Source organism: Gossypium arboreum, chromosome 11 (genome assembly GCF_025698485.1).
Source record: "Gossypium arboreum isolate Shixiya-1 chromosome 11, ASM2569848v2, whole genome shotgun sequence".
Taxonomy (NCBI): Eukaryota; Viridiplantae; Streptophyta; class Magnoliopsida; order Malvales; family Malvaceae; genus Gossypium; species Gossypium arboreum.
Window position 1 is genome coordinate 89,416,625 of NC_069080.1, and position 27,330 is coordinate 89,443,954.

A 27,330-nucleotide genomic window follows, 5' to 3' on the forward strand; every position below is an offset into this window, starting at 1 on the left:
GTAATTCTATGTTAAAGAATGTAATTAATCTAACACATTTATGTCATATAGATTAAAACTCATCCTTTTGCGTGTATTGGAATTTTTACTTTTTATTTTTCTTAGTTAATTTACTTAGTTATTTTTAGTTTTTATAAACACTTCTTCGAATCAACATATTTCCCTTCACCAAATTGTGTGAAGTTGCATTTAATAAATATTTTCTTTCATAGTCCCTGTGGATACGATAACTTGATATTTACTTATCACTTTATTACTTGTTGTAATTGTGTACACTTGCATATTTCTGTCATTCTAAGTTTTTGGTGTCATTACCGGGGACTGCTTTAAAAGACATTATTTTTGAAATTGTTAATTTTGCATTTTGGTTTTTTATTAAATTTTAATTCCAATATATATTTGGTATTTTTTTCAAAAGTTTATGAGAATTGATAAAATTATTGACTTACTCCCTATAGACCCTGAAATTAAAAGGACTTTCAGATAAATGAGAAAACAAGTGAACCAAAGAAGGATCGAAGAGACGAATTTCGAAAATCAAAACCAAAATCAAGGAGGAGCATTCAGTTATAATACTCACAATCTGATTATTGTTGCTGATGATAGAAACTGTGCCATTCGATAATAAGTCATTCCTCTATTCAACGAGCTCAATTCGAGTATTGTGAGACCTGAAATTGAGGCACCACAATTCGAACTAAAGCCAGTCATGTTCCAAATGTTGCAAAATATGGGTCAATTTAGTGGGATGCCTACTGAAGATCCATATCTTCATCTTCAACTATATATGGAAGTGAGTGACTCATTCAAACTAATCGGGGTGACTGAGGATGCCTTGAAACTGAGATTATTTCCATACTCCACAAGAGATAGAGCACAAGCATGGTTGAACTCCTACCGTCTACTTCCATAACTACATGGTAAGAGTTGGTTGACCATTTCTTGATGAAATACTTTCCTCTGTCTCCGACTGCCAAGATCTGAAATGAAATCACATCATTTCAACAACTTGACGAAGAATCTTTATATGAGGCATGAGAGCGGTTCCAAGAGTTATTACAAAAGTGCCCTTATCACAAAATTCCGTATTGCGTTCAAATGGAGACTTTCTATATTGGTCTCAATATTCATTGTAGAATGATAGTGGATGATTTGGCAAATGGGGCCCTTCTTTCTAAGTCTTATAATGATGCTTACAAGATTATTAAAAGAATTGCCAGTAATAACTATCAGTGGCCAACCAACTGAGTAGCCTCAGAAAGATAGTAGCAGGATGCAAGAAACAGACATAGTGCTTCTTTGGTAGCCTAGGTATCCTCTATGTCTTCTATGCTTAATAACATAATTGTTAATGGTTTCAATGGTAATTTGATAGGCCAGCAGTCGAACCAGTTTGAGAATATTTCTTGTGAATACTATAGAGATGGCTATTTCTTTGAAAATTGCTCATCGACTCAAGGTTCAAAATATTACATGGGAAATTAGAATTGGAATGGTCCACAGTCAAATTCTTACAACTTTTCATGGTAGAATAATCCAATTTCTACATGGAGTAATCAATAGGTGGACCATAGTGACTCTTCTATGCCATATTGACCAAATTATCCACCAAAATATTCTCAACAAGTGCAACAACCCCCACCAACTAAATCTTCAAGTAATCTTGAGAATTTGCTAAAGGTGAACATAGCGAAGAAGGATGAACTAATTCAAAATCACGAAGCAACATTGAATAATTTAGGAAACCAAGTCGCATAGCTAGCTAATGAGCTCAGAAGTAGACCCCAAGATATTTGGTCAAGCGACACAAAAATTGTAACGCCCCAAATTTGGGTCTAGAAGTATTGGGCCTTGAGTGTGGGTCTGTAAGGAGGTTGTATATAAACATTTAATTGTGCAAGGAAATGACACAATTAAATGTCTGCTTTGGTGGTTTATGGCCCTGAGAAATGTTGGAGAAATTTTGGGTTCAAACCTGGGCTTTAGCAAAAATTTTGGTTTTAAGTGAATAAAACCCTGGATGCTTGGTTGAAGGCCTTTTAAATTATTATGGTAAATAAATGACACAAGAAAGCATGTGGTCTAGTGGTTGTGGCGTCATTAAGGTTACAAGGGAGCCTGGGTTCAAGTCTTGGCTCTTGCAATTTATTTTGGTTTTTCTTTTAAAGGAATCTGGATGTTAGCACATATGCCTTATAATTAATTGAGGATAAAATATGTAACACAAAGAGCCTTGTGGTGTAGTGGCAAGGTGGCGTGTTGTGTAACTGTGAGGTCTAAGGTTCACGTCTTAGGATGCGCAATAGGGTATTTATTTTGCTATTTGAGCTGTGTAGGAGGTGGAGTTGGACTGGAACTCTGTGGTTGAAGTGGCTATAAAAAAAATAAGGAAGTTTTCTAATGGTTGAAAGTAATCCCACATCGGGAAGCTAACATGAGAATTGGCAAGAAGCTGGCTTTAAATAGAGCGAACCAGATGAGTTGGAGGGGAAAAAATGGATTAAGACTGAATGCAAGGTGTGCCAAGGTTGGCGATTATGGACTTCGACGTGTTCTCATAAATAGGTGTTTATTCGCGCCCTTTTTTGTTGGAAGTCAGCAAAAGCCAAAAAGTCAAAACCTCGACGTTCGGGGCCTCACGAGCGTGCGAATACACGAGAGGCAAACCGAGCCCACAAATCATGGTCGATAGGCTATAGAGGCCGCCACGATCGTTCTCGTGAGTTGGGGCTGTTCTGGGCCCGATGGGCCTGTGGGCCCACTTGTGTAAACTTCACTGTTAAGTGGGATGTAGATAGACTTATCATGTCGCGCACACGACTTAGGTAGTTCTGGGCCACGTTGGGCCTAGATGGGCAGCTCGTGGGCCCTACACGGATTGAATCTGTAACTTGTGATAATTAGTGGACTGGGCTATGTAGGTCACATAGCCATATCTAAATTTTGGCTAAATGGGCCACACGAGGGTGTGGGCCTAGTTAGGCCGAGTAATGGGCCTTGGGCCCATCTGTACCGTTATATCTGTTTAGGTTACTTAAGTCACTCGAGGCTACAGTGGACCTTCTGTTGGGTCATTAAGACCCTGGTTTGTAAAAGTACCAAAATACCCCAAATTTGTAAAATTAACGAATTACCCCTTTAAGGTAAAATGACTGTTTTGCCTTTGTGGGTAAATGACTAAATTGGACTACGAATTTGACTGATTTGAATGTGATTGTATGACTGTGTTTTAATTGACTTGACTATGGTTGTAAAACTGATATGAGTTTAATATATGTTTAAATGATTGTTACTGAGCATGGTCATTCTGCATACACGTGTGATGATTGAGCATGACATACACAACATATTGCATGGGGTTGGGATATTGATATGGAGGAAGTACTATTCTAATAAGAACGCACGGGTTGCATGAGACGACTGTAGATCAAGTATTGATCTGTTAAAGTCGCACGGGTCGCACGAGACGACTGTGGAACGATGGACGGCTTAGTGCCGTTTAATTTGATTATGGCTCTGTGCCAGCCTAAAAATGGCTCTGTGCCATCTTGACCATGGTTTTGTGTTAAACGTATTTACCTATGGCTATGTGCTTAACATACTTATTGATGACTCTGTGTCGATCATATTTACCGAAGGTTGTGTGCCGATTATATTACCATCGCTGATGGCTATGTGCCAAACTTATCACAGCTACCAATGGCTTTGTGCCAATTATAATACCGCTACTAAAGGCTTAAAGCCGTATATATACTAGCAGCTTTTCTGCGTTACAATTAGCAGCTTTGTTGCGTTACTATTAGTAGCTACACTGCGATATTGGTGAGCTGGCTGGGTGGGTCGATTTAATCCCCACATGGTGTTGGTTGGTACGGGTTGGGTTGCATACTTGTATTGTGATTATTCTGTTTTGGGCATAGGCCCACACTGTCACTGCATAAGGCTTAGGCCCAGACTATACTATTATTGAATAGGGCTCGTGCCTGCACCGTTCTCAGATACATTCTTATCGTAATAGGCTCCGCCTAGATTGATTCTCAATTCATGCATTTCTTGATGTTACTCTAGTAAGGGGATTACACACTGAGTTTTCATAAACTCACCCAGTGTATTAACTGTGCAGGTAATCCCCAGCGTTAGGTGGATCGATGTCGCAGAGGGACTCAGAGATGACCACACAACTGCACATGTTTTTCTATTTCTTTTATTTAGTTAAGCACTTTGGTTTTTGATTTGGCTTGTATTAGGGCCTCTTTATTTTCTTAATTTTTTATTTAGGAAATTTATTTAGTATGCCTAATATCTATTAGAAGTAGGACGCGGTTTTCCAAAACAATAATTGGTTTTCAAAATATCACGTTTCTGCAACTATTTAAAATTAAGCTTCTGTAGCAAGTCAGATTTTAAGGGAATTAACATTTCACAAGTTTTAAAATGGCCTGAGGTTTTAAATAGTAAGAAGGGTTTTTAATGAGAACATGGTTTTCGAAAAACATTTCAATGTGACACACCAGATTCGGGCCTAACTTCTAGACCGGGTTTGGGGTGTTACAAAAAATCTAAGAATTTTGGGCAAAGAGCATTGCAACGTAGTCACTTTGCCAAGTGAAAAGACATTGAAGCCCAAGGTGGTTGAGGTTCAAGATGAGCTTGTTGTAGCTCAAGATAAAAAGGAAGTTCAACCGAGTGTTGAAACTCCAGTTTCAAAGAAGTCAGATTCGATAATCCTTGATGAGGTATGTAACACCCCAAACTAGGGCCTAGGAGTTTTAGGGGTATTTTAGTAATTTTAGCATTAGGGTAAACGAAATTCTGTGACATGGTTTATCAGTAATGTTTTTTACTATGGCTTTTAGGAAATCAAATCAATTTTTGAAAATAAGTTTTAAATACCTTTAATTTTGAAAATAGGACTTATTTGTAAATGATTCAAAACTTAGAGTTTTTAAGAGGCAATTAGACCAAAATTTAAAATTCACACTATATCTTCCCCCACCCTGTTTTATTTTCACTTAACTTCTCCCTTTTATTTGCTTTTGTCGTCCCATGTTCTCCCAACTCCTCCTATTCAATTTCCTTTGTTAAACCTAAATTCTTTTGATTCCTATCAACATCCAAGCCTTAAACCTCCATTAAATACCAAGAAAAACACCCAAAATGACCATTGATTTCTCCATTGTCAAGCCTGTGAGTTTTTCAAGTTTTTGATCAAACGCTTAGGTTTTCATTGTCTAAGGTAATGATTCAAATCCTAAATAGTTTTAAATATTATTTAGTCTTTAAAACTATGTTTTTAGCCATTAAATCGCATGTTTTAAATAAAAGCCAAACATTAGGTCATTCGTGGTGAAATTTAGGATTTTGCATAAAAACAATGTTTCAAAGTGTTTTCTAATTATTTTTAACATGGTTAGGAGGTTTTTGAACTTACTTTGAATTTTTGTTAAAGATTTCTTTAGTTTTAATAAATTTTCAGAAAATAGCCATAAATTATGTCAAAAAAGTTGATAACATGAATTGAGTATTTTATTGTAGTTTAAAGGTTGGGAATTAGTCGTAGGTGAATTATAAGATGAAAAAAATTGGTTTTAGGAAAAAACATTGAGTTAGAATGAGATATTCGAATTTAAAGTTTTGTTATGTTAAAGGTTTCAGTTTCATGAGAACTTAACTCAGGCTTGTATTTTTAGATGATTTTGGTGAGTCTTTGGCTAAATGCTAATTGTGGTTATTGTGTGATTTAATTTGGTGAATCTTCGAAATCGTTAGGACCTCCTTCTAGCAACGTGAAAGGCCAAGAAAAACTAGTTTAAGCTTTCGCTTTTCGACGAAAGTGTAATCATTGAGTGTTTGGAATCGCTGCTAGTAGGCACGATTCATAGTGTTAATTAAGAGCTTAGGATTAGCCTAAACCCCTATCCTAAGTTCCGAGTGTAAGCATTCTATTTCTCTTGCTTTAGTTTTGGTAAATTATGTGATTATGAGAATATTTATGATTGATTATTATGATGAGATATTGTGATAATGATACATGTGTGATGACTATTGTGAATTGTTTTATGTTGTTGGCATATAAAATATGCCAAAAAATAGTGATGATGTTGTGTTAGCAATATAAATGTGTAGTGAAAGTGTGCAAAACCCGGTAAGTACGTATGTGTTGAATTATGGAATGTGATGCTAATGTAATAGGTTGTGTATGTGGTAAACTGATTTTAATGCACTCATATGTGGTTGGATACGTGATGGCTCAATGAGCATTATTGTGGCACTTTAAGTGCAATTAAATGGGAATTCGATAAGCATGCATTGCGTACAAGTTTGTGATGCACTGCCATATCCTCAATGATTCCAAAAGTAGGAAAAGGATACCCAGTTGAAAGAAATCTTTTATGACGAGGTAACTTTTAATTACTTTGATTATGCTAAATCCCCAGATGTAGTTGAAGACTGCTCTGCTAGTTCCAAGATGGAATCGTTGGCTTCTACAGAATTGGAGCTCAATTCTTTAGACGATCCGTTAGAACATATTCTACTGGTGGATTCACCAAGTGATGTTGAAGACAAGGAATGTTTGGATTCGTTAGAAGCTAATTTGAAAGAATTCACTTAAGAAGTTCCACTCAAATTATTAGAGTTATCATCTCAGGAGTATATGCAACCAAAGTAGTTGATTGAAGAGCCAGCTGAATTGGAACTAAAGATTTTGTAACCTCATTTGAAATATGACTATTTGGGGCTATCTTTGACTTTACCTGTCATTATTTCAGTTGAATTCACCAAAGACCAATAAGGAGAGGCACTTTTGGTTTTGGAAAGGCACAAGAAAGGTGCAAAATGGATTATTTCATATATTCGTGTCACGTGTTGAAGGATTTGTAGGAATTACAAGAAGTTAAACAAGGCCACCAGGAAAGATCATTCTGGGTTTTCTTTCCCTAATAAGATGTTGGATAGATTTGATGGGAAAAATAAAATTACTTCTTAAATAGGTATGGTTGGTATGACAATTGGCCATTTAATACCACAATGGTCAATTATGATCCTGAATAAAATGGAAGAAGCTCTCTACACTTTCTCTATCATTATTTTAGATTTTTAGATTTTTTTCTCATTTGAATCAAATGGTAGACTTAGATAAAATTTTCTTTGGGTTATTACATTAATTAAAATTCTGCCTATGAGATTGGGACTTAAGCGGGACCATCTGTGACTCCTTCAGTCTTTCTAAGGAGTTTAATTTAATGTAATTTTTTGAAAAATATTTTTATAAGGAGGACGAAGAATTTAAGTATTTGTTTTGTTGAATAAAGGACCAACTTTTAGCCCAAATACTAAATTTTTGAGTTTTTTTAGTTTACTTTCAGAATAAGAGCTTAGGATCCAAAAAGGAGCTACCATTGGGCTTAAGACACTACTAGGAAGGGAAATATTCAACCTTTTTCCTCACAAACTTGTAGCCCTTACCTTGTTCCACTGCCACTCCTTCTATCTCTAAACCTTACCATCCACTACTCATCCACCTACCTAAAATCAAAACCACCTTTACTATGTTTTCTAACTCCAACGCTAAGAGTCCCTTCAACGAGCAACATTCCACAAAGTAAACAGTCTACTATAATGTATATGCTATAACATATACAGTGGCAGCAATAAGTTTATTGGAGATACTAAAGAAAATGGGATGGCTCAATTAGAGATGCTTTTAAGAAAATATTTCATGACTCGTTTGTCTTTGTGCCTGAAATTCCAAACTTTATATTTGAACCATGGACTCCAATGTCGAGGAAGGGGCGAGGCGAATTGTGTAAAAATAAAGACGATGAAGCAAAAAATGGGCCAGATTCAGAAGGGTCTACAAATAAATAAATAAGGGGGGATCTTTACTTTATTTTATTTTATGTCTTAGGATATTTAAAGTTTTTAGGATTAGGTTCTTTTAGGAATTTATTTCTTGCATAATAAAATAAGTGGTGGAAATTATCAATAAAATTGAACAAATTGTAAAGTAAGAAGTGTGGCAATAGATATGTCCATGTCTAGGATTGGATTTGCTTTAGAAAAGCTTGGTATTTAAGCAGTCAAACTTGACTCACCTCCTTTTCCTAAGGTCCTACTTGGTTTACAGTATCTATTCACTTCTATATTTTCATTCTCTCTATTGTTTTTAACAATAGGGACATTTTTCATCTTAAGTAAGGGGACCAAAAATTGAAATTGTTTTTCTTTTTCAAAATACATTTTCTTATAATTATTATTAAGTTATATTTTGTTCAAAATTTTTATTTTTGTTAATTATGCTAAACTTTAGTATAAATAAAGTATTATCATCTCAATATTTGCTATGTTAGTGGAACTACGACATAAATGTTACTCTTAATAAAGTTTGTAAACCATACCACAAAATTTTTAATTCTTTAGGAGAGTTAGGTATGCATGAAAGTTTAAGTCTCTAGAATTGACTTAGTAATTTTTTGAGGTGAAATCCAAGGAAGCATGGAATTTTTAAAATGACTTAGACAAACTCAGTCTATCCAGAATATTCTTTGAAAATAAGTTTAGGGGAGTTGAAAATAAGTATCAAATACTCAAAATTTCAGTACATACAATAATATGATAAAAAAAGAGAGAGAGGGAGAGCATATGTACTCAAAAGAAATAGATATAAAAAGAGCATGTGTACTCAAATGCAAAATAAGCTGGTGAAGTTGAACTTATTTATTTTGAAGGTCTGATGGAAGCTGAGTCTAGGGTTTTTAGCTTAAAATTATCTATCTTTTACCTACCCTTAGCCTAGCCATGTTACAACCCATTTGAAAGACCTATTGATTCAAATTTTAATGTTGCCTACATTAGTGGAAAAAAATTGCTAAGTTCAACATATGAAGACATAAGTTAAACTTAGTTATTACAGTTTAGTCTTTAATAAAAGAATAAAAATTAATTGGTAAGAATTAGCATATCTTTATTGAGAAAGCGTTCAGTCTATTCTTGTTATCATGATAATAATTGAGAATAAGTCTATTCTTACTATCATGATAATAATTGAGAATAATTCGAACAATATGTATACTTGAGTTGCATAATGTCAAAATTATTGTTCTTGAACATAATTACACTAAACTCATAGTTGTGGCAGAAATGTGTTCTAAAGATATTTTTCAAAGGCGATTTCAAACAATTTCTTTTGCAATCTGTACATTATTCGAGATGAGCAATGAATTAAGTTTGGGGGTGTGGAAACACAAAAATATATAGACTTTTTTAGCACCTTTTGAGCTCTAATTCATGTAGTTTCATAGTAATTTTTGTCGGAATTCATACTTTAATTATAAAAAAATTAATTTTCACTAAAATTCCTAACATATTTAATTCTAATTATTTTTATAACATATTTATGAAAATTTGATTTATTTTCAACAGTTTTGCCCAAAAGGTGAAAATAGGCTCGACAGACACATTAAAGGCTTGAACCGTTGAGGAAATTTTTGCATCAAGTGAATAAAGAGTATGGTTATTTAATTTCCCAGCCATGGATGAGCAAAAATTATTTATTAAACATAATTTATATTTAATTTTGATCCAACATTAATTGAGTTAAAAATTAATATAAATTCTGAAGAAAAAAGTGGGCCCAAATTGTGTTAAGAAGAGGATTGATCCACTAAGGGATTGAAGGCCCAAACTGTCCATATAAGTTGACCCAATCAGCTTATTTTAGATGAATTTATTAATTTTAAAATAGCCCTTGAAGTTCCCTTTAATTTCATTCAAACCCCTCCTCTTTTCGTGCCTTCTATTTTTAGCTCCAACCTAAAAATAACAAGTTTGAATCACTCAAACTTGCACCAAGCATGGACGACCAAGGGAGAGGGAGTGGATGACATTTCTTTGCTATTTTTAGCAGTCATTCCCGCCTATAAATACCCCTCTTCCTTTACTCATTTCACACGCATTCTTCATTTCTCTATTCCATTTCCCTCATTTTTTTTCCCATTTCCTTTGTCCTCTTCCCTTGCCAATTTCCACTCCTGAAAGAGAGCTTGCATCTCCCTTGGTGTAGCAACATTCAAGTGTTTGTGAAGGCCTTGAATCAATAGAATGAGATGAGAAGAAGAGGAGCTCACTAGTCTGACTTCGGATAAACACTGAGATTTGTTTCCTAGTTCTTTTCTCTTTATATTTTCTCGTTTATGTTTTGATTATGAACATGAATATTTGTTGTGTTGTTGTTCTTAATTTAATTAAAATGACTTAAATTTAATTTGTGTTAGATTGATTACATTTTGTTCGCTTAAATTATTAAAACCATGTTTGTGTTGTTATAGGCTTTGGTAAATTGTGCAATTAAATAAAACCATGCTTATGTTATACTTGCATTATAAATTGTAAGGTGATGAATGAATTAATTATTAATTGGATTGAAATTATAATTAATTGAGATAAGATTTAATTGGTGCAAGTTTAATCTTCTAATGTAGCCGAAGTTTAAATTAGCGATGATATTAAACGGTACATTAGCCTTGCATAACTTGCAAGATTATTATGATTAAATTGTTTCAGTATAGGAACATGTTGTTACTTCACTTAATCTCATAATTGCTAATGAAAATTGATTAATTATTTGAATTAACATTGGAATATGTTCAGGACATTAAGTTATTTAGTAAGTATGTATGTTCATTAGTTAACAAAATACCAAGTTCTTGTGAAATTATTTGTAATAACATGAGCATGAGCTTAGTAATTCTAAGTGAAGGAATGTAATTGATCTAAAACATTTATGTCATATTAATTAAAACTCATCTTTTTGAAATCGTGCATAGGAATTTTTACTTTTTGTTTTTCTTAGTTAATTTACTTAGTTAATTTTTACTTTTTATAAACACTTATTCAAATCTTAACATTGCATTTTATAAATATTTTCTTTCACAGTCCCTATAGGTACAATAACTTGACATTTACTTGTCACTTTATTACTTGTTGTGATTGTGTACACTTGCACATTTCCGTCGTTCCAATAAAGCATCTTCCGAATCTGACAAATGTTAAAGGTGTTTGCAATTTTTTAGGCCATGCAAAGGTTTATAAAAGACTTCGTTCATATTTCTAAACCTCTGAATCAATTCCTTCAGAAAGAGACACCTTTCATATTTGACCAAAATTGTATCAAAGCTTTTGAGGTAATAAAAGAAAAACTCATATCTGCTCCTATAATCATCACCCTGAATTGGTCAGAACCTTTTATTATTATATGTGATACTAGTGACTATACTGTAGGTGCAATTTTGGGACAACAGTAGAATAATTTATTTGGCGCTATGCATTATACTAGCAAAAGACTAAATCCAACACAATGCAACTACACTACAATTGAGAAAGAGATATTGGAAGTAGTGTTCTCTTGTGAAAAATTTTGACCTTACTTAATGGCGAATCGAGTATTTGTGTATACTGATCACTTTGCATTAAAATACATTATGAAGAAAAAAGAAACAAAAGCCAGACTAATGAGATGCTTTTATTACTTTAGGAATTTGATTTATGGATAGTGAATAAGAAGGGTACTGAGAATCAAATCATAAATCATTTATCCAAAATTGAGAACAAACTAAAAGCAAAGGATATTGAATAAATTAAAGAGACTTTCGCAGAGAAGCAATTATTCAGAATAGACATTAATCAAGCCAGATAGGTTAGTATATAACACCATGGTATGCAGATTATGTCAATTATATTGCAAGAGGGGTTTTCTCAGTGCAGGCATCTTCGTAATAAAAAAAGAGCATAGCCCATGAATCAAGAAATTACATTTCGAAGGAACCATATGTGTTTCAACAATATGTGAATCAATTAGTCTGGTGATGTGTAGCAGAGGAAAAGATACATGATATCTTATAGGGTTGTCACAAACCTCTTTGTGAAGGGCACTTCGGTGGAAAAAACACAACCTAGAAGGTACTGCAATCAGCATTTTATTGGCCAATTATGAACAAAGATGCTTATGAATTTGTACAAGGATGTGATAGGTGTCAGAGAATTGGGAACATATCAACAAGGATGAAATGTCGCAAACAGGGATACTTGAGGTTGAAGTGTTTGATGTTTGGGGAATCAATTTCATATGACCTTTTCTGAGCTCTTTTGGTAAGTACATCCTCCAAGCTATAGATTATGTCTCAAAATAGGTTGAAGATATCGCACTACCTACTAATGATACAAAATCAGTAGTGAGATTCCTAAAAAAAAACATCTTCGTTAGGTTTGGTACACCGCGAGCGCTAGTCAGTGACGAAGGATCTCACTTCTTTAGCAAGCAATTTGATGCAATGTTGGCTAAGTACAACATAAGGCACAGAATGAAAATGACATATCATCCACATGCTAATGGGAAAATAGAAGTATCAAATCGGGAAATAAAGTAGATTTTGGAGAAAACAGTGAACCCAAGTCGAAAGGACTAGGCAGTCAAGTTAGAAGACGTATTATGGGCTTATAGAACAACATATAAAACTCCTTTAGGCATGTCTCCATATAAGCTAGTTTACGGTAAGAACTGTAACTTGCCAACTGAATTGTAGAGGAAGGCATATTAGGCAATCAAAGAGTTAAATCTGGATCCAGAATTTGTTAAAAAAGAAAGACTATTTCAACTCCAGGAATTAGAAGAATTCTACTTTGTGGCTATGAAAATACTAAAATGTACAAGGAGAGGAGTAGACTTTGACATGATACTTAAGTACTGTTGTTCAACTCAAGATTAAAATTATTTCCTGGGAAGCTTAAGTCGAGATGGACAGGTCCATATACAATAAATCAAGTAACTCCTCATGCAACAATAGAGTTGATCAGAAAAGAGAGACAACCTTTTCTCATTAATGCCAAAGAGTAAAACATTATTTTGGAGGAACAATTAACACTTTAATTGATGAACAAACTTTACAGTGTAGCCCGCTTTGGGATTTTCCATGAATTAATGGGAAATTAACAAACATAAAGAGTGATAATAAAGAAGGTGACCAAAGTAGTGATTTTACAACACATAGAGACATCTGGTTGGCATGTTTCGACACGACTCTAGAATGGCATGTTTCGAAACGACTCCAAAATGTCACGACAATAAATAAATTTTGATTCTGCAACCTACCCTCAATGTCGCGACATCACTGCGTAAACTCTATTTTCTAAACTAACCTTAACTATTGACTTTTTTTTTAGTTTAATTATGATAGGATTCAAATTATTTAGGTTCTTATTTAGTAAACCTAAACTATAACTCTTAAATAATTTATTCTTTCTTTTTAATATATAAATAGGACACATTACTACCCTCTTTTATCATCGACAAAGATTAAATTGCAGGTGTAATAGATTTCAGTAAAGAATAGTGTAACAGTCCGATTTTGACCATAGTTGGAATAGTGGTTTCGGGACCAAAAATCTGAGTTAGAAAAACATTTTTTATATATTACTTATCGTGCCTATTATAAGTGATTGACATATGTGAAAGTCTCGTGTGAAAATTTAATTGTTTGTGTGCTTAATTTGCAAAAAGGATCTAATCGCATAAAATGTAAAAGCTATGCGCTAGATATTAAAAGTGCTTATTTGAATTGACTTTATAATTGAGAGGTCCTTATGTGGTTATTATGCTCTTTACTTAGTTAATGGACATATATGGCCTTATTTCAAATGATTTTTATATGTATAAATAAAGGGTAAAATGGGTATTTGTTTAATAATTATTAGTTAAATAAAACAAAGCATAAAATGAAGCGATATTCATCTTGTTCATGCTGAAATTGAAGAAAGAAAAGCTAGGTTTTGTGTTTTAACATTCGGCATATTGGTAGCTTAATTCGGGTATGTATTTTGCTTGGTTTTTGATAATTTCTACGTTTTTTTAATTGTTGCTTCGAATACTATCAAACTCATGCCTCAATTTCTAATTTTGATGATAATTTTGAAATGTGTTATTGATGAAGCTAGGAGCTTTGTGATGTTAGTTGGTGAATTATGAAAGCTTGATGCTGGTTTTACATGTTTTGTCTTTGAATTTTTGATGAAATTGAGTAATTTGGGCTAAATTGTAAATATGTTATTTTAAGGGACTAAAATGTGAAATAAATGAAATGTATGGACTTGTATGAGAGATAGGAGAATTCAACTAAGCATGAGTATAAGCAAATTATGTGTATTTTGTGATTTTGTGATTTAGAGACTAAAGTGTCGAAATGTGAAAATGTAAGGGCTATTTTGTAGAATGTCCTAAATATGTGTATATGGATTGTTTTGAATGATTTGGTGAATAAAAGGGTTAATTTTGAATATGTATAGATCAAGAAAAGATGAATTCAGATTTAGACCAAGGGAAGTCGAAGATTGTAGAGTAAACAGTCCGAGTCGACAATTTCGATTACAACATAAGTTCGTACTTAAAACATGATGTTAAGTATATTTTGATTTTTTGATTATATATACATTGTATATACGTTTGGTTTGGATGAATATAATGATAAATCAATAGTACTTGGCAATAAGTCTGCGATTTAAGCTAGCTTCGACTATATGAGGCACTAAGTGTGCGATACCGATTTAGCTTTGGTTAATTGAGATGGCACTAAGTGTGCGAAATCGTTCTAGCTTCGGCTAACTGTTACAGCACTAAGTGTGCGGATGTTCAAAGCACGAATAATTTACAGAAAGTCTTAAAATATTTAAACGAAAGGTGAGGATGAAAATGAACAAGTACGGGAATATTCAGGTATGTACGATACCTATGTGGTAGATGATACTATGTATGTGAAGCTCATTGATTTGGTATGAACATATGGATTATGTTGGTATAGATTTGATAGATGATTTAAGAATTTGTAAGTACTTATGTATTGATGATTTTTGGTACGAGCTTACTAAGCTTTTAAAAGCTTACTTTGTGTGTGTTTGCATTGTTTTATAGATATCGAAGCTACTGCAAGCTCGAGGATCATCAAGGATCGTCACCACACTATCGAACCTAATTTTGGTATTTTGAAATTGTATATTTTGAAGTATGGCATGTATAAGCTAGTAGTTGTGGGATTATGTTTTGTGATGTATATATTTAGCCATGTAATTTTGCTAGTTTATGTTTGAACTTATAGTTTGATAATGGTATATAAAATGTGATGCCAATGTTCAATTTGGTATGTTTTGGTTGGTTAAAAGAGATGGTAAAAATGGCAAGTTTGGTAAGTTCATAGCATATGTTTGAATGATGTATCGATCATTTGGTTAGGTATGATGTTAGTTTAAGTTTTGGTATGAATTGAGTGATGAATTGAGAATGGAAATGATTGGTAATGTTTTACCATGAATTATGTATGATTTGATATAGATATTGGCTGAAATGGTTGAGCAAATATGTTTGTTTCTTTGATTGTAGGTTGACCCATTTTGGGGTGGCAAATTGGCTATTCAAATGGCCTATTTTTGTCCACACGGGCGTGTGTCTCAGCCATGTACGACACACGACTATGTTGTACGGTCGTGTGTCCCATGAGGTACTTTACAATTGTAAGTCAGGCCCGAACACGGCCAAAGCACACGGGCGTGTGGCTAGCCGTGTGGCCTAAGTCAGACTCGACCTCGGCCAAGGCATATGGGTGTGTCTTGTAGCCTTGTGGGCAAGTCAGTAACTGTGCGCTGTTTTACCACGGCTTAGACACACGGGCATGTCTAAGACCGTGTGAGGCACACGACCTGTTCACACGGGCGTATGACCTTTTAAAAGTTAAAAATTTTTATAAGTTCTGAAACTTTCATATGTTATCGAATTGATCCTGAAAGCATGTTTTAAAATTTGTACAATCATTTTAAGTTCACGTTGAATACGAATGATTTACATTTATTGAAATGGAAGGATATTTGATATTTGATGGTTCTGATCTGTGTTATGAGTCCGGTAATGCCTCTTAACCTATTCCAGCGATGGTTACGGGTTAGGGGTGTTACATTTAATTAGTACCAGAGCTATGGTTTAGTCGGTTCTAGGACTGCCATAGCGTTTGTGAGTCTAGCTATACATGCCATATTTATGAACTGGGATAGTGTAATGAATCCTGACATTGAAATGTGTTTTTATATAGCAAATGGATCCCAAAAGAGCCATAGCAGACGATGTTGAAAGTAATACGCCTGCTCTCGTGCAAGGGACGGTGCAAGGTGATTCTCGACCGGCTACAAGTAGTTGTGATGGTGAGGCTAGACAAGTCTTCTATCAGATGACGAATGATTGGTTCACCAAATATATTAGGACTAATCCAGCTGTACAACAACCTCCACCCTCGGTTAATCTTCCTCAAGCTCCTGTTATGCCATTAGTGAATCAAGTACAGTTAAATAGACCATCAGTCGATAAGATTAGAAAATATGGGGCTGAAGAGTTCCGAGCTACAACGAGTGATGATGCTGAAAAAGCCAAATTCTGGTTAGAGAACACAATAAGAGTGTTTGACGAATTATCATTAAATCTTGAAGAATGCATAAAATGTGTTGTTTCCCTTCTGAGAGATACGGCATATCATTGGTGGAAAACTTTGACATCTGTGGTTCCGAGTGAACGGGTTACTTGGGATTTCTTTCAAATTGAATTCCGGAAGAAATATATCAGTTAGAGATTCATTGATCAGAAATGCAAACAGTTTCTTGAGCTTAAACAAGGTCGTATGTCTGTTACAGAATACGAGCGAGAATTTGTAAGGTTGAGTCAGTATGCTTGAGAATGTGTATCTTCAGAAGCAATAATGTGCTAAAGATTTGAAGATGGTTTGAATGAGGATATTCGTTTGTTAATCGGGATTCTGGAAATCAAAAAATTTGTTGTACAAGAGGAATGAGCATGTAAAGATGAAGATCTTGGGAAAGAGAAAAGAAAAGCTGATTTTGAAGCTAGAGCGGTATGAAAGAGATCATCGGGCAAATCATTTCAATCTAGATCAAAGAAGTTTAGAGATGATAGCAGTCGTTCAAAGACTAGTGTGGGATATTCGAACAGAGATCGTGTTAGATCGCAATTGAATTTCAAGTCTTCAGCTACGTCTGTTACCAGTGTTGATAATGGAAAGAATGAAAAGGCTGAGTGTGATCAATGTGGAAGACAACATTTTAGAGAATGCTGGGGAAAAAGTAATAACCGAGCTTGTTATAGTTGTGGTTCAAGAAATCATTTTATAAAAGATTCCTAGATTTAGCTGAAAATGATAATGTTCAGAATCTGAGGCAGACTGGTAATGCTTCTCGTGGTAAACCTCCCAGAAATTCGGGAAATATAAGCGGTATTCAAAGAGGAACAAAAGACACAGCTATTAGATATGAGGCTCGTGCACTTGCTAGAGCCTATGCTATCAGATCTCACGAGGAAGCTTCATCGCCAGATGTGATTACGGGTACATTTACTCTCTATGATACTTTTGTGATTGCTTTGATAGATCCTAGATCGACGCATTCGTATATATGCATGAACTTAGTAAACAGTAAGACTTTACTTGTAGAGTTTACTGAATTTGTAATTAGAGTTTCGAACCCCCTAGGCAGATGTGTTCCTGTTGATAAAGTATGCAAGAATTTTCCGTTAATGTTTCGAGACACTTGTTTTCTGGCTAATCTGATGTTGTTACTTTTGATGCGTTTGATATAATTCTGGGTATGGATTGGTTAACTTTGCATGATGCTGTGGTGAACTGCAAATGGAAAACTATTGACTTGAGATGTAAGAATGATGAAATAGTCAGAATTGAATCCAGTGATTTGAATGGATTGCCTGTTGTAATATCTTTGATGAAAACTTTAAGTATTGTGAGAAAGTTTGTGAAGCTTATTCTGCATATGTGATTGATTCAAAAGTGTCAGAAAAGAAAGTTGAATCAGTGCCTGTTGTGTGTGAGTTCCCTGATGTATTTCCTGAAGAACTTCCGGGATTACCTCCAGTTAGAGAGGTAGAATTTGGTATTGAATTGGTTCCTGGTACTACCCCGATTTCAATAGCTCTGTACAGAATGGCTCTTACCGAGTTAAAAGAATTAAAGTCTCAGTTGCAAGAGTTGACCAATAGAGGATTTGCCAAACTGAGTTTCTCATCTTGGGGTGCTCCGGTTCTAGTTGTGAAAAAGAAAGATGGTACGATGAGAATGTGTATCGATTATCGTCAGTTGAATAAAGTGACTATCAAGAATAAATATCCTCTGCCCTGAATTAATGATTTGTTTGATCAGATGAAAGGAGCTGTTGTATGCAAGGCCCTAATTTTCAGGATTTTTTAGGCTCCTATCTTGTAATCCTATCTTGATTACGCCCAATTCCCCTGTTTGACAAAGGGTCCCTTTATATTTATATACAATAAATATACAATAAATACAATAATCGCATTGTAGCGGGTATAGTTTAGTGGTAAAAGTGTGATTCGTTCTATTAATCCCCCTAAGAGTTAAGGGGTCCCTCGGTTTGATTCATATTCGAGCAAAACTTTATTTCTTAAAAGGATTTAATCCTTTACCTCTCAACGAAAGATTTGAGGAAGAATATACATTCTCGTGATTTGGATCCAAGGGCCAATTAAATATAATTTTAAAATTATATTCTAACTAAAATTGAAAATTGGATTATGAAATTACGAAACATAAATTTTTTTCAATTGGATCAATACTTCCAATTGAATAAGTATGAGGAAAAGATCCATGGATAAAGATAGAAAAGTGTATTTCTAATCGTAACTAAATCTTCAATTTTTTTGATGGGATAGATTGAAGCAAAATAGCTATTAAACGATAACTTTGGTTTACTAGAGACATTTACATCTTGTTTTAGCTCGGCGGAAACAAAATGCTTTTCCTAAGGATTTTCTCAAATAGAAATAGAGAACGAAGTAACTAGAAAAATTGTTCTATTCTAATCCCATTCTTCTAGAAGGATCATCTAGAAAGCGAATTGTTTTGAATGCATTCGATGTAAAAGCTAACATAGATGTTATGGGCCAAATTCTTATTTCATTTCGTTCCGCCTTATCTTTATCTTATTTATATTCTATTTTATTTATTTCTTTTTTTATTTATCCATCTTCCATAAAGGAGCCGAATGAAACCAAAATTTCATGTTCGGTTTTGAATTAGAGACGCTAAAATAATGAATCAACGTCGACTATAACCCCTAGCCTTCCAAGCTAACGATGCGGGTTCGATTCCGCTACCCGCCGATATTCAATTCTATCTATTCTATCTATTTGAATATTTATTAATTCAATTCAACGATGCATTAGCATCATTGAATTGAATTAATAAATCCGCAATTCTAACAATACAATTTTTCACATGTTCTTTAGTTTTCCAACCAAGAGAAAAGAAAAACCGAACAAGAGAAAAAAGTCAAAATGTCAAAAATCGTAATGAAAAGCGTCCATTGTCTAATGGATAGGATGAGGTCTTCTAAACCTTTGGTATAGGTTCAAATCCTATTGGACGCAATTTTGAATCGATTTCTCTATATTCCATTAAGTTAGAATTTTCTATTTATAATTGTTCTCAAGTCGAAAACGTTCCATTTGGTCCTGAATAGCGTCTTTCAAAAGCGCTTCCGCTTCCTCGTGAATGTCTTGGTAGAAGATATGATTTCTTGAACCGAGGTTTATTCGCTTTTAAGTAAGTACGTAACTCAACGAGAAATTTCCTTACTTGTCCAATTTCTAATGAATCAAGATAACCATTCGTTCCTAGTATAAATAGTACTTATCTGTTACGCCACCGTAAGAGGAGCTGATTGGGATTGTTTAAGCAACTCACGAATCGCTGACCTCGTGCCAATTGATTCTCGAGTAGCTTTATCGAGATCGAAGCAAATTGTGCAAAGGCTTTAATTCGGCGAATTGGGCCAATTCCAATTTTGATTTACCAATGACTTGTTTCATAGCTTTAATTTGAGCCGCCGATCCTACTCGAGACGGAAATCCCCACATTAATAGCAGTCCGATTCCAGCATTGAATAGATCGGCGGATAAGAATATTTGTCCATCCGTAATGGAAATCACATTAGTAGGAATATACGCCAAACGTCTCCGATCGGGTCTCAACTATTGGTAAAGCGTCATACTTCCTTCACCTAACGAGAACTTGATTTAGCGGCTCTTTCTAAAAGGCGAATGCAAATAAAAACATCTCCTGGATAAGCTTCACGACCCGGCGGTCTTCGTAATAGAAGAGACATTTGGCGATAAGCCCGTGCTTGCTTGGAAAGATCATCATAAATGATTAAGGTGTGTCGCTCACGATACATAAAATATTCAACCAAAGCGCTCCGTATAAGGAGCGAGGTATTGTAATGTAGTTGGGGAATCCGCCGTTTGGCTACCACAATGGTGTACTCCATCGCTCCCTTTCTTGGAAAGTGGTCACTACCGAGCCACGAAGATGCTTTTTGACCAATAGCTACATAAACACATATTACATTTTGCCCTTGCTGATTGAGAATCGTATCCGTAGCTACTGCTTTTACCGGGTCTGTCTATCCCCAATAATTAATTCTCACGACCACGTCCTATAGGGATCATCGAATCAATAGCAATAAGTCCTGTTTGAAGAGGCTCATAAACGAACGTCTCGAAATAATACCAGGGCGAGATTCAATTAACCGAGATTCGAAGTTGAAATTTCACCCCGACCGTCAATAGGCTTAGCCAGGCATTTATAACACGACCCAAATAAGCCTCACTCACCGGTATCTCGAGCAATTTTTCTGTTGCTTTTACGAACTTCCTCTTGTATCATCAAACCGTCACCCATTAATACAACACCAACATTATTTGATTCCAAATTGAGGGCAATGCCTATGGTACCCTCTTCAAATTCTACTAATTCACCGCCATTACTTCATCAAGACCATGAATACGAGCAATGCCGTCGCCCACTTGAAGGACGGTACCAGATTTACAATCTTTACTTCTCTATTATATTGCTCAATACGTTCACGGATAATATTACTAATTTCGCTTACTCTAATAGTTACCATGAGTATTTCCTAATTATTTTTGGAAGAAAAAATAATGCCTACAATCTACAATAAAGTAAAAGGTAAAAAAAGGGCTAATCGCTTATTTCTTTCATCACCCCAAACAAGCCAATATTAGCGCTAATGGTGCGTAAATGTAACTCGTTGTTTAAAGAACTATTCAGAGTTCCTAGAGCTCCTTGTAAAGCTTGTTGGAAAACCCGTTGTCGGACTTGATTAATCGCTCTTTGTTGTTCAAAATAAATGGTTTCATTTTTGTAATTTTCTAATTGTTCCAAAATCTTATAAGTTGAATTAATCAAATTCAATTTTTCTCGTTCTATCTCGTAGTATCCATTCACTTAAACCGATCCGCCTCCATTTCTACTTTCCAGTAAGCGGGCCCGGGCCTTTTCCACCGTTCAATAGCCCCCCCGCGTAGTTCTTCTGAATTTCGAATAGTATTCAAGATCCTCTCTTTTCGATTATCTAATAAATCACTTAATGAAAGTAGATTATCTTTCCATTCATTTTTTTTTTATTTCAAAAATTCCATGATCCCTTCCCGAACCAAACATGAACCTTTCGATTCATTTGGCTCTCACGCTCAATTATTTCTTATTTATTGGGAATTAATTCCCAATATCTTTTTTTTCTAATGTAATGAGCTTACCCTCTCCCTCTCGTCTCTATTCATATTCCAAAATATAGAAACTGATTACTAATCCAAGACCGTAATATTCGAGGATTCTTCGACCAAAATAGAAAATATATCAAAAACTAAAAAGTATAATAAAAAATAATAAATAAAAAAGTTACATATAATTTGGAATTTCTAATTGTACTTAGAATTGTATAATGTATAATTGTAATTTGTCAGCAAAGTTGTTTCTTTTTTTTCTTCAAATTCAAAGAATTCTTCTCCCTTTATACATAGGTCATCGATTCAGATTGGAAAAGGGCTCAAATCGTTTTATCGACATGAGTGTTTTATATCGAAAAACATTTTGTTTTGAAAATATTTCGTATTTAGTAACATAGTAGTAGAAAGAGTACCTCTTGCATCTCGAACTTCAAACGGGTTTGGCCTTAACCATGTTAATGGTCCCAGTTATTGGTTAATAGAGAATCAAAGTCGATGTACCAATGAATCACGAAATGCTATGGTTCTATAATATGATTTTAAAAATTTATTCGAAGTAATTAGCGGGATCATGCACTCTTTTCTTTCCTAGTTATAATGAAAAAAGTACAACCGGGTGAATCCAAATTATTCTTGAAATAAACAACTCGCATTACACTCCTTTCCAAAAAGATCAATACACCAAGGACTACACTTAGATTTATTGGATTTGTTGCTAAAATATCGGTATTAACTCTCAAACTCCTACGGATGGCCAAGGACCCAAGGAAACGAAAGAATCGGTTACATTTTCATATGATCTCCTATTTTATTTTAGATAGACTAAAAAAAGAACTCGGTTCTTTTTTTGTATTATATCGCTTTGACTCCTTTTCCATTTATTCTATTCTATCATATTTATATTATTCTAATTATTCTAATTCTATGTATTTCTTTTTTGTTTTAATAAATTATTAAATTTTTTATAAAATTATTCATAAATAATGAATTTTCATTTACCTATGTCTAAACGAGTCAAAAATATATTCTATTTATCTAGTTAGCTTGAATATTAGATTGAATCTACCATTATTATATTAAATATGTTATATTTATATTAAGTTTATATTAAGTATGGCATTAAAATTAGAAAAATTCTAGTTTTTCTAAATTGAGTCTCTAATTCATATTAATAATTCATATTAATTATGAATAACTAATAGATAGTTAATAGATAAGATCTAATAGTTTGCTGAATCCCTATGGATACCAAATTTCTATTATTTGAGCCCGCTTAGCTCAGAGGTTAGAGCATCGCATTTGTAATGCGATGGTCATCGGTTCGATTCCGATAGCCTTTTCCCTATTTGTTTGCTTTTGCCTTTTTTACATAATTTAGAATGTTTTTTGAAATCAAAGAACAAACAGTGAAAAGCTTTTTCCCCTTTCTTTCCAATTCTTTCCAAAGGTCAACAATCTGCTTATTATCTCGTCGAAACTTCCAATTAGGGATCAATTTGAGGAGTTAGATCTTTGCGTAATAAATCAAGAAAAAAGGAAACTCTTTTGGTTTAATTTATTTATCTATTTAATATTATATTCAATTTATTTATATATTATATCTATTTTATTATATATATTCTAAATATTTTATATCTAAATATTTTATATATTTTTATATTTATATATTAATATTATTTTATATATTATATATATATTTATTTCTATTTTTTGTATACATTATATACAATACAAAAAACAAAAAAGTAAAGTATGGATATTGATCCAATTCATCTCATTAATATTTGTAGTACAATCCTTCAATGATTTCGCTTCATTTAGTTCGGTTTTTAATTTCGGTTTATGAAATTTCAATAAAATTCAAATTAATAAGGAGTCCTTATGTCACGCTATCGAGGGCCTCGTTTCAAAAAAATACGCCGTCTGGGGCTTTACCGGACTAACTAGTAAAGGCCTAGAGCCTAAGCGATCTTAGAAACCAATCGCTACCGGTAAAAATCTCAATACCGTATTCGTTTAGAAGAAAAACAAAATTGCGTTTTCATTATGGCCTTACGAACGACAATTACTTAAATACGCTCAGTATTGCCGTAAAAGCCAAAGGGTCAACAGTCGTTTTACTACAATTACTTGAAATGCGGTTGGATAACATCCTTTTTCGATTGGGTATGGCTTCGACTATTCCTCAAGCCCGTCAATTAGTTAACCATAGACATATTTTAGTTAATGGGCGACAAGAGATATACCAAGTTATCGCTGCAAACCCCGAGATATTATTTCAAATGAGGATGAACAAAATCTAGAACTCGATTCAAAATTATCTTGATTCATCCACCAATGAGGAATTACCAAAACATTTGACCTTTCACATTACAATATAAAGGATTAGTCAATCAAATAATAGATAGGAAATGGGTTGGTTTGAAAATAAATGAATTGCTTGTCGAGAATATTATTCTCGCCGACTTAAACCTAACTAAAATAACAAAACAAGGGTTCTCCCCTTTTCACCGAGTTAAGGTTAAGTAAAGGAAGACAGGGAATGGGTTTGATTCGAGATTTTCTCCTATTCATGTATGATAGATACGTAAGGAGATTTTCATCCCCTGTATGCTATTTTACGTATTCCATATTAAAAAGGAATTGGGAATAGAGAACTAAAGAAGGGTCTAATTCTTTAGTATATGTTCTTATTTGATACATTGTAGTCAGTTACATTGGCGAATTAGGTGAAGGTGCGGAAAGAGAGGGATTCGAACCCTCGGTAAACAAGAGTCTACATAGCAGTTCCAATGCTACGCTTGAACCACTCGGCCATCTCTCCTACATAATTATTATGGCCGATACCCCGAGCGAATAGCGAGTTACTCATATTAGATTGTTCGATAGGTACGAACAATATCAATTCTAACTAGGAAACTTGCTATAAAAATAGAAAACTTTTCATCACTTTTTTTTTATCACTTTTTCTTTAGCCTCCGCTCAAGAATTTTTAAAAATGGAATGGGTCTACTTTTATGTTATTTCAGATCAGACACTTCCTTTGTTTGTGAGATCATTTTATTTTCTCACGAGGGTAATGAAAAGAGTTATAGAATGGATTGCTACCTATGCCTAGATCGCAGATAAATGGAAATTTTATTGATAAGACCTTTTCAATTGTAGCCAATATCTTATTACTAATAATTCCGACAACTTCGGAGAAAAGAGGCATTTACTTATTACAGAGATGGTGCGATTTGATTATTATTATATATATATTTTACTTTATTCTCTTTATTCTTTATTTATTATTTACTTTTTTATTTACTTTACCACTCTCAGTCTTAGGAAAAAGACACATTATTCAGAATAGAAAAAAGGCTATTGAAAACAAAAAAGAAATCTACGCTTGTTGAAGGTGAAGTTTATAAATAAAGCAATTCCTTCCGTCGTGTATCCCCGATTAATGCAACCTCGATGCTTCAATTGTTGATTCGAGTATTGAGCGAAAGGTTACACCTATGGGTCTCAGATTGTGGGTCAACCCTACTACACTAGTACCAATAGGCGGCATAGAGGAAGAAGCACTACGCCTAGGAATCAACAACACGAAAACTTTGTTATTAATGATTCCCTTTCTTTATCGGGATCGGAACTAAGAGAAATGGTTGGGACAACAAACATCCATCTTGTTCGTACTTTGGATACCCATATAACCATCGAAGATTGTTGAAGTGACTAATTCCTGGAAATTAAGGAGTGTTGAGAACAAAGAAATTGTTGGAGTTTACTTTTTTTTATCTAATACAAACACGCTTGATGGTAAGAAAAGATCTTTTGCCAGAGGGTTGGCTAGAGATTTCTTGTAAAAACATTAGCCCCGCTCAGTTCATAATGACAATATTTCGACCTTTTTTTTAATTCCATGGATTATTCTCATTATGCACATAAAGGAGGAGCCGTATGAGGTGAAAATCTCATGTACGGTTTTGGAACGGAGAATTCTTTGAATCGAATGACGACCGTAACGGATGTCGGCTCAATCCGAAGGAAATTATGCGGAGGCCTTACAGAATTATTATGAAGCTATGCGACTAGAAATTGATCCCTATGATCGAAGTTATATACTATATAACATAGGCCTTATCCACACAAGTAATGGAGAGCATACAAAAGCTTTAGAATATTATTTTCGAGCACTAGAACGAAACCCGTTCTTACCACAAGCTTTTAATAATATGGTCGTGATCTGTCATTACGCATGCGACTATCTCCACTATAGAAATAAAAAAGGAAAGAAAGAGCAAATACGCTAGTAAATAAATACGCTAGTAAATAAACACGCTAGTAAATAAAATACTAGAAAAAAATAGGCTTTCTACATATTGCATCGTCCAAAAAACGATTTTTATCAGCTGTAACAAAAAAAGAAACTTCATAGAAGTCGAAATATGAAGAAATATATATGCCTAGATACTTTATTCTATGGATAAAGATCTAATTGATAGAGGAAGCACCGTAAAGATCAATTAGCGAGGTTTTGAGCCGATACAATAAATAAGAACTGCTTATTTATGTCATGATATGAGATAAAAATTAGGAATCGACTTATGTAATAGAGCCGATCCCCTAAGTTATTGAGCAATGTGTAGCATCGCATCCCAAAGACAAGAAGTCTTTTTATGAGGAAGAAGTCTTTTCAAGGATTCTATATAAATTTCTATATGATATGAAACCGAGATAGTTACCTTTCGTAAAAATCTAACGACGACGACCCTCCTAAATGCCTATGCTTTATTTTTCGAAGGTGGGAGAAAAGATAAAACTTATTATTAATTTAATCCAAATTAGAGTTTGAAACTCATGTAATTAACCCCTTTTGGTTAACCCGAGACAAATCAATAGATCTATGAGAAATCTCATTCAATTGGATATATGGTAGGGTAAAAAAATGGGATACCAAAAGAATTGATCGCGAGCAGTATGAGGTAGGAAACTCTCAAGTACGGTTCTAAGGGAAGGAATTGAACCGCCTATTTCGACCGGGAGAACAGGCCATTCGACAGGGGATTCGAAATAGCGGAGGCTTGGTTCGATCAAGTCACGAGTATTGAAACAAAGCTATAGCGCTTACTCCCGGTAATTATATTGAAGCGCAGAATTGGTTAAAGATCACGCCGCTTGAATAAGAACAAGAGCTCTCTGTTTATTTATTATTATTTTAGTTTTAGGATTCAAATTGAATTAGAAATTAGAGAATTCTATTTAATTCTATTTCTATTTAATTTCTATTAAATCCATTTATTTAATATTTAATTTAATTAAATAAATTACGGTACTATTTAAATTATTAAATTCGATTTTCTAGTCAATTTGACTATTTAAATTAAATAGTAAAAATATTAATTTAATTGGAATTGTTAATTGTGTAATGGTTTGGTTTTGTTGGACCCATGGGTCAAATAAAACGGAGCATTTCTCTTTTGGAAAAACCAATCAAAGAATTTCATTATATCCTTTCTCAAATCGTTCTATTTCGCTTTGATATTTCGTAAGGATAAGTAATACACGGATATAGCAAAATAAAATATATATATAATATATATATATTTTCGCTTCTATTTCTATTAAAACTAAAACTAATAAAAACCCTCAAATGACTAACTATCGACATCGGAGTATCCCGTAGTAAT

The 27,330-nt window shown here is 33.9% G+C and overlaps 1 non-coding gene and 2 pseudogenes across 1 annotated transcript; 1 reads left to right on the top strand and 2 right to left on the bottom strand.

Moving 5' to 3' along the window:
- Positions 1-976: 976 nt before the first annotated feature.
- Positions 977-1,082, bottom strand: LOC128284801 (small nucleolar RNA R71). The gene has a single exon (XR_008275224.1). It is a non-coding gene; the product is annotated as a small nucleolar RNA R71 (small nucleolar RNA).
- An 18,455-nt stretch (positions 1,083-19,537) lies between these two features.
- Positions 19,538-21,033, bottom strand: LOC128283903 (ATP synthase subunit alpha, chloroplastic-like; annotated as a pseudogene).
- A 3,732-nt stretch (positions 21,034-24,765) lies between these two features.
- Positions 24,766-26,826, top strand: LOC128283904 (photosystem I assembly protein Ycf3-like; annotated as a pseudogene).
- The last annotated feature ends 504 nt before the right edge of the window (positions 26,827-27,330 follow it).